Here is a 15954-nt window from a genome sequence, read left to right as displayed (position 1 = left end):
TAGTCAACCAATGAGCATAATCATACCATCTTCCACATGCCTAAAATTAAACTCTGATAGGTGATAGTCAACCCGGCCCGAACCCAACCTGAAAAGAGCGGGTTTGGGTTGAGATTTTCAGCCCGATTAATTAAATGGGTCGACCTGAATCCGACCTGAAGATAAATGGGTTAGGTTAAGGTTGAAAATTCCAACCTGAAAACGACCCGCCTAATCTGATTATAAAAAACAGAATTATATTGATGTTTTTTGTTTTGCAATAGAAGATGCTAGAAGCCTAGAAATCACGCAAATCATATATGGGCTTATCTAACCGGCCCTAATCCTTCTCAGTTTCTCTTTCCCACACATAAACTAATCTAACCTAACCCTTAATTTTCATTTCTTCTCACGCAGTCACAACAATTTTCACTCTATCTACTCTCTCAGTCTCTCTCCTCTTGGTTTCTTCTCATCTCACTCTCAGTGACGCTGCTCTTCAAGACTTCAACAATGACTTGATGCTCTTCTAATCTCCATTTCTGTGTTTCAACTTTCAAGAAGTAATTTAGGTATTTCTTCCCATCTTCATTTCTTTGTTTCTGTATTTAATATTTCTTATTTTCTTTTCTATAATGTCTATTTTTCTTACCTACTTCTTCAATATTTTGTAATTTTTTCTATGATTTCTATTTTTGATTTTTATGCATGCTTCTATTTATTTTATGTATTTTTTTCAAGTTGTGCTTTATTTTTGTGCGTTTTTTATAATACTTTTTCTGTGCCTTTGTTTAGATCTGTGTTTTATTTGTTATGTCTTCATTTTTTAATTTATTTTTTTGTATTTTTTCGTTATGACTTTATATTATGTATTTTATAGATTGTCTTTTTTTTTATGTCTTCATTTTTTAATTTAATTTTTGTATTTTTTCGTTATGACTTTATATTTTGTATTTTATAGTTTATGCCTTCTATATTTCTGATCTTCTTCTACCATTCTCGTTTTTGCAGTTAGTATGTTTGATGAAGACTTGAAGGAGTTAATTGTGCTTTCTTCAGAGGTAGAAGAGGATATCGAGATCGACTCTACATATAAGAGAACGATTACTTGTAAAAAGATTTATTTTTTGTAGCTAAATGTAACATATTTATACAGTAAACTACTTCTATCTCTAAAATACTTTGAAGTATGAACTATGAACTTGGTTAACTTTGTGTTTGTGGTTCTTGATTTAGTGAACCAGATCAGGTTCTAATGTTCTATTTTTAAGATGCTCTGTCTTTGAATCCTTTTGATAGATTTTTTTTTGCTGTAAATGTCTAATTTGCATTTGTTTTTTAATTGAAATGCTACTTGTATTAATTTTTAATTATGATTTTTATTTGGTTAAAATTTGTTTTAATATATAAAAAATATTATCAAAAACTCGGGTTAAATCAGGTTACATTCAGGTTGACCCGAACACGAAAACATCAGGTTAGGGTTGAGCAATTTGACCCGAAAAGTTAAATGGGTAAGGTTCAGGTTGGAGGTTTTTTACCTGAATCTGAACTGACCCGAACCCGACCTGACCTGATCTGTTTGCCAGCCCTAATTTGCGCCGAACTTGGGACCACCATTTGCATCAGATATTGATCCGACAGCACAGGTCTCAATGCAAATAGCACAGAATTGATCTGCGTCGGTTCGGTGTTCGACGCAAAATATGTGTCATTTGCGTCGCATGTTAGGTAACATGCGACGCAAATGACTTTTTTGAAACCATTTGCAGGAGAGAGAGTGCGAGTTTGAGAGAGGAAAAATTGTTCAGGCTCGACTACTATACAATTGGAAAAAGTGATTTGCACCAAGCTCATTTACGTCGGACAGGCTCAAGGATCCGACGCAAATTACCTTTTGCATCGCACAAAAGCAACATGCGACGAAGATACGGGGGTGTCCAAGGGGTGGATAGCTGCAATGATGTGTGTCACATCTCCTCAGCACACGACGCAAATCACAGGATCCAACCATGTGCGTCGCACGGGAGCAACGTGCGTCACACGTGAGCAATGTGCAACGCGAATCGTGTGATCCGCCTAGCCATAGGGGTTCGTTATTTGCATTGCTTGCTCATTAATATGCGACGCAAATGACCCACCACACATCTGTTGTGGTCATTTGCATCGCACATTTTATGATATCTGATGCAAATAGTCTCTTCCTGAGCATTTGCGTCAGTTCTTCTAGCGTCCGATGCAAATAGACCGGTGCAAATTTTCATTTTTCTACTAGTGATTATATCTTTTCTGTTAGATAAAAATTAAAGAAAAAACGGAATCGTATGATCTTGCTAAATTCTTTTGGATGTTTATATAGCAATAGAAACAACCATATATATTTATCAACATGTAATTATCAGTAGAGACAACAATATACAGAGGGGTAGATGAGGGTGTGCAAGGAGCCCAACAGCACAGGGCCCCCAAAATTATAAAGGCCCCAAAATATATTATTTTGAAAATTTTACTTTATATTTGAAGAAATCACCCTTGCTTTCCAGCCTTAATAAATTTGTCAATGATTTATCTTTAGATTTTCAACTTTCCATCTTTAGAACTCTAACCTTTCATCTTTATAATCTATAGATTTAGGGGCCCAATTTTCAAGTTAGAACCGGGGCCCCAAAATCTTCAAGACGGCCCTGACAATATATACTAGTAGTAGCAACTTACAACTTACAAACTAACTAACAATAGAGACATAAGCATTTTGTCAAACATGCAATACAAATCATACATCTTTATACATATAGATTATATTTGACACAGAACTATAAGCATATGAAACATGCGCGCGCCTTAATACCACAGAGAAGCGCGCACATTCACGCACAAGTCACAACACTACATTCGTTATAATTTTAACAGCCGCCGCCACCACCGCCACACCCTCCACCTCCTCCACCTCCTCCGCCACCACATCCTCCGCCACTACTAAAGCCACCCGCAAAGAATCCACCACTAGTATGAGTACGACCACGACCATGACCACCACCAGTGCGATGTTTTTTCGGTTTACCATCATCGACACACGCAAACACAAGCATAGATATAACTGAAATCGACATAACAATCAAGCAAAGCAATACCAACATACCCCCGTTGACCCCATATGTAATATCTTGAACAGAACTCAATAATCTCATAACTTTACCACTTTATCGTTCCTAGATCTCTTCGTTTGTCTTGTTTCTTTTGTGTGTTTCTACTCAACAATTTCAGGGTGATCTCTATTCTCTTGCGTGGGAAATAAAAGACCACGTACAAGCAGATATTTATAGGGATAATACATACATTTTTTTATCGAAGTCGTCATTTGTTATTATTATTGACGTGTGCGCCAATTTTGCTAATTGTGACAAGCTAACTCTCGGTTATCGGATAATTGTTACGTTGTGTGTTGAATTTAGAATGAGCTCCTAAAATAAAAGAACTTGGACCGTGGAATGGTTGATTTTATTTCTTGAATTTTCAAGACAGGAAACTTCGCCCCAAGAATCTTCACATTGCATTGACTTTTCTTAGAAATATATTTAAGGACAATATTTTTTCTTTGTAAAGGACCATAAATTAGTACAAGTAATTAACTATGATCTTCAAAAAGTCCACTTGCATACTTGGTATTAAACTTCTGAGCGTAAAAGGAGTTTAAGAATCAGTTTTCTTTTTATAAAGGCTAAAATCACTTATTTTTACTTTTTGACCTCATATTGTAGGGTGGCAGTTTTTGAGAAAATTTGAATCCCACTTATAAGATCATTGAAATGTTTATATATGTGTTCTATTATTTTTAATTGCATCATTTGTCATTTTGAATTGTTTCCTTTTAGTTGCGACGTTTTTGTTTTTTTGGAAGATATTAATGTTATATTTTACCTTTTTACTTGTGAACTATTTCCTCTCTTCCCTAGTCAGAGAACTAACAAGATGGATGATTGATGAAGGGGCCCAAATTCCTTCTATCCTCTTTTTTCAAAATTTGTGCAAAAAGCGAATAATTTATAGTACGAAAGAGATACTTCCTTAAGTAGAAATAACGATATTCATGCTGGGAATAACGAAGCAATGTAAGCAAAGAGATTTTAGGCTGCAAGTTCATTTTCGCTCGTAGATGGGATCTCAAATCGGACAAGTTCGTGTTTTCTCGAAAATTTTGCTTGTTTCGGATTTCTCTTCCACAAGGATAAATGGAATTCAGCCTTTTCAGTCTCTTCCAACACGTGAAGTTTGAAATCCGCGTAATTGGTTACAAGAAAAGAATTAGAAGCATTTCTCAAAATTTCACATTGTAGACATGGGCACTTGTTACTAATACGGGGTGAGCTTGTATTTGATGCGCTTTAAAGGATTGAATTTGAGGGAGTTGTGAACAAGTCTTACATGACGAATCGACTACTGCAACTTATGTAAAATATATTGAATTGATTCGAATAAAATACAGTTAAAAGAAAACACAATAATCACTAATATGAAGAGATTTACTCTTTGGTAACTCTATGTATTGGCAACGGGAAAAAAAAAATTTATATGAATTGGTCATGAAAGCAATAATCAGTTCGAGGATGAGGGCATAAATCAAGTCATGTACTTAGATCTATCAATAATCGGTGTTTACTTGGCTTTGATTGCAATAACATTTAAAATAAACACATATAATACTAGCATGTTATATAGGCGTAATGGTTGGAGCTCCCACCTCTCAACCTCATGTGGATTGGGATCCTCTTCTTAAATCTTACCACCTAACTCATGAAGGCTGAGCCTGAGCTGTTTGTGCCAGTAAATTACCAAATCAAAAAATATATATTAGTAAGTACTACCCTGTCTGTTCCAAAATATAAGAAATTCATGCTTTACAAAAATTTGCTTTGACTATAAATATCTCTTATATTATGATAAATATATTATAATAATTTTCTAATTTTATTTATATTATCAATATGGATTGAGAATAATGAATGGTTAGAGTTCGACCACGAATATCATGTGTGCCTTATATTTTGAAATGAAAAAGGAATATATGTCATATATGGTAGCAACAATTCGAACACGCGTCATCAAGCACAACATTACAATAATAGAGGCATTTTCACCAAAATAACAATAACAGAGGCGTAACCAACTTGGTAAGAGCATTACTCTCTCCATCCCATAATATAGTATTTCTTTTCTTTTCGCACGGTCTTCAAGATATACCTTTAACTTTCGATATCTTCAAAATTTAAATCGTATTAATAAAAAGTGAAAGTATTGGGTCAGACCGGCTGACTATAAGTTATGGTCGGACGAGCCCAACCCAATACTAAAATTTCTCGCTCCTCTCTTCTTCAACTCCAATGATTCTTCTCCTTCTTCCTCTCACATCTCTCCTTTTGCTGCTGCTGATTCCTAAAAATGGCAATCGAAGACCTCATCTGGCAGACTTGCCTTCATCAGGCCGAGGGATTCTCTTGTAATCATATCTATTTATGTCCACTTTCTCTTGCAACGCCTACGAAGAACGCATCCAATGATATAGTAAGCACTAAGCAGTTATTGATATCTACAAAGCATGGTAAATTGAATAACATAAACAAGATTATATACCTTTAGCTCCTCTTCCAATGAGAGATTTTTTGGTTGATATGCATTAACAGGTCCTGTTCTGGAAAGAGCTTTTCTTTCCTCAATAATCTCACACTCTTGGTCATCTTTCACTTTCGCAATATCCTTACTTTCATTTGGAGGTAACTTACTTTCATTTGGAGGTACCTTACTTTCATTTAGAGGTAACTTACTTTCAGTTGGAGGTAACTTACTTTCATTTGGAGGTAACTTACTTTCATTTAGACCTAAGTTACTTTCATTTAGAGGTAACTTACTTTCATTTAGACTAACTGAAAAAAATGAAGACTAACTGAAAAAAATTTAGGACTAACTGAAAAAAATGAAGACTATCTGAAAAATTTTTAGGACTAACTGAAAAAAAATGAAGACCAACTGGAAAAAAATGAAGATTAACTGAAAAAAATTAAGACTAACTGAAAAAAAATTAAGACTAACTAAAAAAAATTAAGACTACCTGATTTGGTCCGGCCAGTTGTATTGTGTCAAATGAGTCTGACACAATACCTTCTCTAATAAAAAATATAAAAAATTGATATTGTGAAAGTACATGTTGAGGCGAACCTAACAAGATCGTATGTGAGTATGTGTTTTTTATACATTAATGAGATTATTTGGTCAAATATGTTAAAGTTTGATCTTGGGAGAAAGAAAGAAACACTATAAACACTATAGTATGAGACGAAGGGAGTATACCATATTATCAATTCCTTGTGATGTATAAGTTTATTGGACAAACAAGAAGTGTTTAACACTTGTTTCTTCTCTTATAGTCGTTCCATTTTATCTTTATTTTTTGGACGGCCCGTGGAACACATTTGACCAATAACAATTTTAAGGTAACTTAGACACGTATAATAACAATTACTACTAAGGAACTATATGGGATTTAGGAAAGAGAATATGAGCCATTTATTTTTTTTATTCAATTATCGATATTGCTCAAACTCTATTTCGTAGAGTTATTTTACAACTCTAAAAGATGCAAACACATATGTATAAATAGGTGAAATCTATTTTAGGAAATATTTGTTTCATTTGGCTGTGGAATCTGGATATTGCTCAACTGAAACTCTGATAGGTGATAGTCAACCAATGAACATATTCATACCATCTTCCACATGCCTAAAATTAAATGAACGATGACTTAATTATAGTTGCCATATAAATATATTACATAGAAGTATTACACATATATATATGATTACATACATGTACAATAATATTTGGGCTCCCACTCGGTAATTTTACAGGCTAATTTCACAGGAACATAGACATAATGTGCTTCCACAAACTCTAATGCATTTGTGATCTGTGACCTGCAGTGCGCACACGGCACACTCATACAACAAACATAAAGACGTACGTACTATATTATTAATGAATACATAGAGTCGAAAGTCAATAATAAAATTGACACAACATTTTAACAGCCACCGCCACCGCCTCCACATCCACCACCTCCTCCACCACCATAGCCACCTCCAAATAATCCACCGCTCGCACGAGTTCGACCATGACCACCAGGTCCACCACTAGTGCGTTGTTTTTTTGGCTTACCATCATCAGCACACGCAAAAACAAGCATCGATATAACTGAAATTGACATAATAATTAAACAAAGCAACACTAACATACCTCCATTAGCCCCTAATGGAATATGTTGAACAGAACTCAATAACCTACTCATTCTGAATGTACCTTCCTCGTTTTAGCTTCAATATTTTTAACTCAACAATTTTATGTTGATCTGTTGGGAATGATTAATCACATATCAATACCAGGATATATGTAGGTACTTTTTTTTCCATTGACCATTGATGCTTTCATAGTTTTTTTTTTTCTAATGTTAGCGACGTGTGCACCAATTCTGCTATTATTTTGACAAGTCTTGAAACCTATATATTTTAAGTGTTCAACTTAGACTGAGGAATGGCTCATTTTTCATGACTTTTCAAGGAAAGTAACTTCGGTAATAGTATATTTTTCACTCATTAAAAAAACTTTGCGGCAAGTATCTCCATTTTTTTAAAGGGAAGTATCTCCATAGTCCATATTAGATTGGCTGTTTTAAGTCGCATGCAGCAACAGTTTCTTGTCAATTTCTCCTAGTATTGTCTAGCATGGTTATCTAAATCTCATAAAAGAGTGTTCCTTAAAAAAAATCATAAAAAACTGTTCTAGGAATAACTTTTTTGCTCTAATATAAATGGATCACTTATAAAATTAACCTATTGTCTATAAAGATACCTCGTTATTTTAGAAGTGACCCATTTAATTTACAAAATAACTCCTTTATTTAAGGCAAAGAGCGAGGTGATCTTACAATTACTTCACATAAGGTGGTCTTATACAAAATTGTGGCGTAGCACCTCCTTAACTGATAATGTTATGTCATGATGTGGAGTGGTACTCATAATGTGAGATCGAGTTTCAGACTGGACTAGTGTCTAGTGGTTTCCTTCATTTCGGAAAAGCTCTCTAAAAAGTAGTTATATCTTAGCTTGGTAATACTTGAGAATACTCAGCCTTTGTAATTAATAACTCATTAATAAGTCCGGGCTATGTCATGGATAAGATTTTTTTTTTCATTTATTAATATTGTACTTTAGAATAGATAATACTAAATACAATTTAATTTATTATATGATTTTTAGATCACGGGATCAAAATCTATACTTTGTAATTTTTAATTTTGCTATTGTCATTGATTACATGAGCTAAAACCCCCTTAGGGACACGTGGCACCATTTTCTTTTTTAGTAACGTCTTTTAATATATTTACTAGTATTTCGGTCCGGGAATTGCCACGAGTTATTGGTAGCGTGTTTTCGAACTTGATATGCATTTTTTTTCATTCCCACTAAAATATATTAAGGAAAACTAAACATTTAAAAGATATCAATATAATAACGTGGACACTTAAAGCATGATTAAAAGTTGGTTGAGATGGTAATTGTGTCATGTTATAATAACAAGAGGTCACAGGTTCAAATCTTGTTGCAAGCTTTTTTTTTTTTTTTTTTTTGCTAAGTAAGTATATTAATTACCAACAGATTACAACTTAAGCACTTCAATTAGGGACAAACCAACTAGGTTGGACCCCCTCCTAGAAGTACTAAAACCATTTACTTACAAACTACTTTTACTTACAAACCAACTAGGTTGCAAGCTAATTTTACTTTTGTTAATCGACATAACTTAAACTATTCACTGTATTCAAAAAGTGGTATGTTATCTTCTTAATATAGAACTTGAATAGTTGCCTAATTGAGGTTGAGGTGGTGGAGTAGTGGTATCGCTTGCCATATGTTATTCCTAAGGTATAGGGATCAAACATCATAGTACTCATTTGAGTAATTTCCCATATCCCCCTCAAGTGAATCCCCTTCATTTTACCCAAAAAAATGCCTAATTTTAAATTAAAATTAGATGATATCTTATAAGACCGACTCTTTCTGCACACAAGTCACAATTTTTTTGTTTCTATTTCTTTGCTTTCTTTGATTCCACGGTCTCTATTAACGTCTTACTTATTTTAGAATAGATGATGCATGGTAGTAATGCATGGTAGTATTAAATGGTAAAGCACTAAATCTCCTATAATACACAAAAGTTTACATATTATACATTCCTACATGAGACGAGGTTACAATATACTTCCTCCGTTCTTTTTATATTACAATAATTACTATTTTTGGTAGTTTCACATTTATTGCAACAATTACAATTTTGGTATAAAAAAGCAACTTTAATTGACAATATTTCCCTTACTTTATCTTATTGAAACCATCACTAATTACTCACTTTGCCTTATAAAATTGCTTTTATTTTCTAAGGATGATTTCTCTCCTACTCTAGTTAATTAAAGAGTTCATTTTATGCTAAACTACTCATTTGTTCCAAATCCTTAAAAATTATGTCCAAACACATTGTTGTAGCAGAAAAAGAACGGAGTAGTATTAGTTCGGCTAAATTTTAATCGGATTGGGTCACCTTTAATTTCTACTACTTATAACCTTCAATTTTTGGCTTTTTTTGGGACATTTTTTAACTTCTCCTGCCTGGTCATATTTTCTCCCGGAACATTCCTAAGAAAGTCGACTTGAGACATTGCGCGGGTGCTTGGCAACATTTGTGTTGCCTCGAAAAACCTCTGAACACCGCATTTGTTCATTTCTCGTGAAATCCAAAATTACCTCTGAATGAACGTAAAGGCATCCATATGTTCGTTTCAAGCCACATGACTCATATATTTCCAATGACCTCCCATGTCCCTAGGAGGCATCCGGTGGCGTTCGGAACTCGAGTCTCGGGAAAGTCTGAAAACGTGTATTATAACCTTCAATTTTGGCTGTTTTTGCAATATTTTTGGACTTCTCCAGGCCTGATCATATTTTCTACCAAAACATTCCTAGGAGTGCCGAAGCGCCTTGTAACTTTGCGTGTATGCTTGGCACCATTTGCATTACCTCGAAAAGCCTATGAACATCCCATTTGTTCATTTATCGTGAAATTCAAAATTGCCTCGAAATGAACGTAAAAGCATCCATCCACATAACTCCTTTCCAATGACCTTCCATGACCCTAGGAGACATTTTGTGGCGTTCGAAGCTTGGGCCTCGGGAAAGTCTGAAAGCGTGTATTATAACCTTCAATTTTGGCTGTTTTTGGGACATTTTTTGATTTCTCCGGACCTGGTCATATTTTCTTCCGAAATATTCCTAGGAGTGCCGACATGACTTGTAACGTTGCACGAGTCCTTGGCAAAATTTGCATTGTCTCGAAAAGCCTCTAACACCACATTTGTTCATTTCTCGTGAAACCAAATTGCCTCGAAATGAACGTAAAGGCATCCACATATTTGTTTCAAACCACACGACTCCTTTCCAATGACCTCCCATTCCCCTAGGAGAAATCTCGTGGCGTTCAGAGATCGGGCCCCGGGAAAATGCAAAAGCGTGTATTATAACCTTCAATTTTGGCTGTTTATGAGACATTTTTAGACTTTTCCGGGCCTAGTAATATTTTCTCCCGAAACTCTACTAGGATAGCCGACGTAACTTGTAACGTTGCGCAGGTGCTTGGCACCATTTGTGTTGCCTCGGAAAGCCTCTAAAAACACCATTTGTTCCTTTCTCGTAAAACCTAAAACTGTCTCAAAATGAACGTAAAGGCATCCACATATTCGTTCCAAGCCACATGGCTCCTTTCCAATGACCTCCCATGCCCTTAGGAAGCATCCCGTGGTGTTCAGAGCCCGGACCTTGTGAAAGTCCGAAAGCGTGTATATAACCTTCAATTTTGGCTATTTTTGGGATATTTTTGGACTTCTCCACTCCTGGTCATATTTTCTACGGAAACGTTCCTAGTAATGCCGACGTGACTTGTGACGTTGCGCGGGTGATTGACAGCATTTGTGTTGCCTCGAAAAGCCTAAAAACCCCCTATTTGATCATGGCTCGGGAAATTTAAAATTGCCTCCAAAATGAATGTAAAGGCATCCACAAATTCGTTCCAAGCCACATGACTCTTTCCAATGACCTTCCATGTCCCTGAGAGGCATCCTGTAGCGTTCGGAGCTCGGACCCCGAGAAGTGTCAAAACTTGTATTATAACCTTCAATTTTGGATGTTTTTGGGACATTTTTGTACTTCCTCGAACCTGGTATTATTTTCTCGCGAAATATTTCTTGGAGTACCGACGTGACTTGTAACGTTGCACGGGTGCTTGGCACCATTTGGATTGTCTCGAAAAGCTTCTGAACATCTTATTTGTTCATTTCTCGTGAAACCCAAAATTGCCTCGAAATGAACGTAAATGCATCCACATATTCGTTCCAAACCACATTACTCTTTTTCCATGACCTCTCATGTCCCTAGCAGGCATCCTGCGACATTCGGAGCTCGTACCCCGGAAAAGTCCGAAAGCGTGTATTATAACCTTCAACATTGGTTGTTTTTGAGACATTTTTTTTACTTCTCCGAGCCTGGCCATACTTTCTCCAAAACATTCCTAGGAAAGTCGAAGTGACTTGTAATGTTGGGCGGGTGCTTGATACCATTAGTGTTGACTCGAAAAGTCTTTAAACACCCCATTTGTTCATTTCTCGTGAAATTTAAATCTGCCTCGAAATGAATGATCCACATATTTGTTCCAAGCCACATGACTCCTTTGCAATGATCTCTCATACTACTAGGAGGCATCCTGTAACGTTCAGAACTCGGGCCCAGGGAAAGTTCGAAAATGTGACATAGTGTTAGTTTAGAGGATTGTTAAACATCGCCCATAAAGTACTTAAATCACCCAAAATATATTTTTATAGACCAATTTACCCTTTCCTCTTTTCTACACTACCCACCACCCCCACCACCACCAACCCACTGCCATTTCACCTTCTCCTCTTTCCCCCACCACCCACTATCCCACCACCACCTACCTTCCCTCTTCTCTTTTCCACACCACCCCCACCCCCACCATCACCACCTACCTTCCCACTACCAACCTCCATGCCATCACCTAACGTCCTCCACCGCATCCACCATGGGTTGCGCCATGGGCAGAACGTCCTGGTCGGACGATCTCCCCATGGGTTGAACGTCCTGCCGGACGATCGCCCCATGGGCTGAACGTCCTGGCAGGACGTTCGCCGATATAAAAAAAATTTCAACGGCGGTGGTGCAGCAGGTGGTGAGGCTTGATATTAAGGAAGAAGAAACAGATGGTTGGGTTTGATATTAAGGAAGAAGAAACTGATATTTTGGGGTGGGGGTTTGATATTGAGGATGAAAGAGAAAGAATGAGGTAAGAAGGGTGGCTGGTGGGTGGCAGTGGTGCAGCAGGTGGTGGTGCAGGAGGTGGTTGATGATGGAGCTGTAATTTAGGGAAAAGAAAAGGTTAAAAATGTAATTTCAATTTTTTTTGGGCGATTTTAAATACTTTATGGTCGACGTATAGAATTGAAGTTGAGTTAGTTTAATATAAAGTTAGATGTGATACAATCACTCAAATTAGCATGTGTTTTTTTGCAGGAGAAAGAAGTGGGGTACTTTTTATTCAAAGCGCGAGGTGTGGTGGGACTAGTGCCACTCTATGGCCATTCCCAAATTACAAGTGTTCAAACTTTTTTTTAGAACATATTACAAAGGAAAATGTTAGTATCGAAAAGAAGAAATGATACGGCAAATTTGTTTAAGCCATGATATGTAGAAAAATTTATTATGTAGGTGGAATTTTGTTGTTGCTTCAATTGTTAAATGAGTTCCGATCGCACGTATTATTGGAGAGAATTTAGACAACAAACAGATTGCATTATAAAATCAATTAACAATAGGTTATTTATTTTCATAAGTTTATAAAAATGTATTATTTCTCTTCTTTTGATAAATGTCGGACAATAACTTATGTGAGTTATTTCATGGGATTTCAACAATTATATAAAGCCAAAAGGGATTAATTTATATCATGATACATCTATTAACTAATAAAAATCGAATCTCTTTTTTTTTTACATCGAAAAAACTACAAGAAACAAAAGCAGGCGCGTCTAGTTTAATAAGGGAAGCAATTCTGTTAATTCTGACTATATTCTCATAACAAATTCTCCCTTTTGTTTGCGCATTTTCCTTCCTTTTGACTTTTTCTAGAGTTCTATTAAGTGATTAAGAATGTGTTCTTTTTACTTTAATAAAAAAAATTTTAAGATGTAATATATTCAGTTAAATTTTGATAATTTCAGTTAAGTTCTGATAAGTTTTAGCACCTTATGAAATCAACTTTAATTAATTTAGAATGTTGAAGTTTAGATAAATTTAGTTAATTTGAGATTCTTTTTTTTTTTTTAAGGAATAAGTTGAGATAATTAAGTTCAAAGATAATTTTAGGAAAATTTAGATGAAGAGAACAATCTTATGTATTTTTAATTTTTTTGTTTTTGATTTTTATTTTTAAAAAAATTGGGTACTCTATATATTTTTTTGTATGTAAGGTAAGAGAAAGTAGAAAGAATGTGGAGACCATTTTACCACAAAATGAAATGAAGTAATCTTCCTGGTACAATTTAAAATAGAAAATGGGCCAATTTTCAAGGGACATATATAGGAGTATTATATAGTGTTAAATTTAGACTGAGAAATGGTTCGTTTTCTTGACTTTTCAAGGCATGTAATTTCATGGCAAGAACTCCTTTGCTAGAACTTTTGAAAATCCTGTGTAATAGTTCCTTCGATTCAAATAAGTTGCAACACTTTTCTTTTATTATAGTTTTAAAATAGTTCGAAATCACGTTATTGGGCAATTGATTATCTCTATTTCTTTTGTTGTCGCATAAATGTCTCTTTTTTATTTTTCTATGTTAATCACATTATCTTGCATCTCTCATTTATCGCAACTTATTTGAAATGGAGAAAGTATGAATTTTAAACTCTAAAACCCTTCATTAAAAGAAAATTCTGAAACCCATGCTATAACTGAAAACTAGCAATGTAACATACCAAAATGATCCTTAAGTGTCAATCTCAAACAAGGAATGGAAAAATTATAGGGGGAGATTTCTTTCAATGTCAAATAGAAGGAATTTTTCATTGCATGAATTTTGATTATGATAGTCTTAGAGATTTCTTTATTAAAATAAAAATACTACTTCTAATAACTATATTTTGGTCAAAACTATCACTAATAAACATATCACTAGTTTAACTACGTCAACCAACTAAAATTTTCAAGAACTCTCGGTCATAATATTCGAAAAACTATACTTCCTCTCTTTTTTAACAGTTTTTGTAAAGTTATGAAGTTTTTTATTAATTGTATCATTGATATTATCTACTCGACAATTTTTTCTCTCTAAGCACATTGAGGTTCTTTTTCTCTCTCTCTATCTCTCTCCTATTTTCTTGATCCTTGTACACATTTTCAACATTGCTTGCATTAAAAACTAAAGAAATATTAACAAAAATTATGTACTAAATTAATCATGTACATACTATATCAACCAAATGATCATACTCATATCGTCTTTCTATATCTCGCAACAAAAAGATAAATTTATTACAATATGCATACTACTACCAAAACATAGCAAAATGCCAATATCTCGGAAGTACTTAGAACTTGGAGTCTCCGATTTTAGAAGTGAACATCTAGGAGCACCCATCTTATTTTTATACACATCTACGCATACATATATAATTACATATACACGTAATTGACGTAAACACGTTATAATAATAGATGTAATGAATTTTGAGTAATGTTAGAGAAAAAAAAAAAGCTCCCTTTAGCTACATACTTTAAGCTAGTATTGTAGATTTTTATGTAAATTTTTCCGATGGTAAAAAACAAAAAGGATTTCTAAGTCGAAGATGGATGTTTTATTACTTCAACAGCCCCCGCCCCCGCCACCACCGCCACATCCTCCACCTCCTCCGCCACATCCGCCACCACCGCCATATCCTTCACCCCCTTCGCCAAAGAGGATTTCACCGAAGTATCCACCACAGTGTTTTTTTTTTTCAGATTCACCATCATCGACACACGCAAATACAAGCATAGATATAATTGAAATGGACATAACCATCAAACAGATCAACACCAACATATTACCTTCAACACTTGCAATCAACTCATAACCACCTGCCCCATATGGAATATGTTGACTGTTTAGAGAACTCATCAAAAGCCTCATCACTTACCCTTTTCGTTAAAGCTGCCAAATTTGTAACTCTGATGCACGTTGAATGTAATACAAAGGAGTGTTTTCTTAATCTAAGGGAATAATATGGGGAAATTTTTTGAGTTAATTAGGATGATGATATGTAAAATTTATCAATTCAAATCACCCCTTTTCTTTTTTGCTTCAAGAATTTCAAGCTAGTTAATTCCCTAAAGAATTGAAAAGCATGACGAAGGTACGGGTATTTGTAGGATGCATAAAGTCATAAGTCTACTTTTTGGACAAGTCTCATTAGTCATTAATAATTCTTAGTAATTGTTGCCATTTCGCCATAGACTAAGTACTAAAGTCGTCTTCTTGAATTTACACCTTACGGTCGTTTGATAGTCGTTAATAAATTGCGGTAATGAATAAAATGAATTTTAAGTGAAATTTTATTAGCGAAGCACCCTTAAAATCTCTATAAGGAGGTATTTTTTCTCCATTAGCAAGCAATCTCATCCCTAAACTTGTGTTTTTATCTCCAAGGGGAAGCAATTTTCATTACCACCTACAAGGTGGTATTGGATGGGAAGAAAAATTCAAGAAGGAAAATGGACACTTTAGGATAAATTAGCATTACCATGGGAATGGACATGATATTTTCACAAATTTAC

The 15954-nt window shown here is 34.9% G+C and overlaps 1 long non-coding RNA gene across 1 annotated transcript; it reads left to right on the top strand.

Annotated features, from left to right (window-relative positions):
• The first annotated feature begins 271 nt into the window (after nucleotides 1-271).
• Nucleotides 272-1268, top strand: LOC125499507 (uncharacterized). Its single transcript, XR_007276382.2, has 2 exons — nucleotides 272-551; nucleotides 991-1268. It is a non-coding gene; the product is annotated as an uncharacterized LOC125499507 (long non-coding RNA).
• The last annotated feature ends 14686 nt before the right edge of the window (nucleotides 1269-15954 follow it).

Source organism: Beta vulgaris, chromosome 7, assembly GCF_026745355.1.
Source record: "Beta vulgaris subsp. vulgaris cultivar EL10 chromosome 7, EL10.2, whole genome shotgun sequence".
NCBI lineage: Eukaryota > Viridiplantae > Streptophyta > Magnoliopsida > Caryophyllales > Amaranthaceae > Beta > Beta vulgaris.
Note: the sequence above shows the minus strand (reverse complement) of the source record. Positions and strands in the feature narration are given on the sequence as shown.